Here is a 935-nt window from a genome sequence, read left to right as displayed (position 1 = left end):
ACCTAGGTTCATTATTGCCCTTTTCACACGGGTATGACTTGTTCTTCCCCAACATGTTTCTAGTTTACAGAGGCCAAGAACTGTACCATTCTCCTTATTCCCCAATTCCCTGTACCCAGTCCAGTATCTTTATGAGGCTATCAAGAAGTATTCACTACCTTAATGTGAAGGGGGATCTATTCATGCACTTGATGAATTATTAATGCTACAAGGCAATTGTACTTTCCTTACCTGCCTGATATTTAAAAAAAAAAAAAGAATACTTCTTAACCACATAAAGAAAAAGATATGTGGTAGGATGTGGGTGCAGAAATAAAAACATACTCAGAGTGCTAGTTTCAGGGGCCTGTGAGTCTGTTTCTGGGGCAAGAACTAGAATACTTCTTGCAGTGTTTCTGCAGACTTTAAAGTAGTGGAAAAAAAAAAAAGGCTGGAAACTAGGATTGCATGGGTGACTTCAAAAAAGCTGATTTAGTGAATTGTAGACTGTGGGTTGATTAAGTATTGATCAGTAACTCAGCTCCGGTCCTAAACAGCCTGAGAACTACTTTCTGAATAAGCCATAAAGCAAAAAATAAAAAAAAATAAAAAAAAAAAATACTGATTTAACTGGCAATCTTATTGAGAATGCTGTGAAATCCTTAGGAATAGTAAGTTAAGAAAGTTTGAAAATTCACTTAAATGTCTGACTTTTTAAAAAATTGACAATCTAAAGATTACTAAGACAAATAAGATTAATTAAGGGAGAGATGGCCCCTCTAGATTCATTCTTGAGGCTCAGAAAGTGCCTATTTCAAATTTTATTTGTTATTTTAGGATATGTTTAGCAAGTAAATTCTTTAGCTACTGAGTTTGAATAGATCTCATGCTGTCGAGTGGTGGAATGATTCTCGGACTCCTGGAGATCCTGTGACATTAAAACTCTTTCCATAATG

This window comes from Pteropus alecto, unplaced genomic scaffold, assembly GCF_000325575.1.
Source record: "Pteropus alecto unplaced genomic scaffold, ASM32557v1 scaffold103, whole genome shotgun sequence".
NCBI classification, from domain to species: Eukaryota; Metazoa; Chordata; class Mammalia; order Chiroptera; family Pteropodidae; genus Pteropus; species Pteropus alecto.
The sequence above is the reverse complement of the archived record's forward strand: the minus strand, read 5'-3'. Positions refer to the sequence as shown.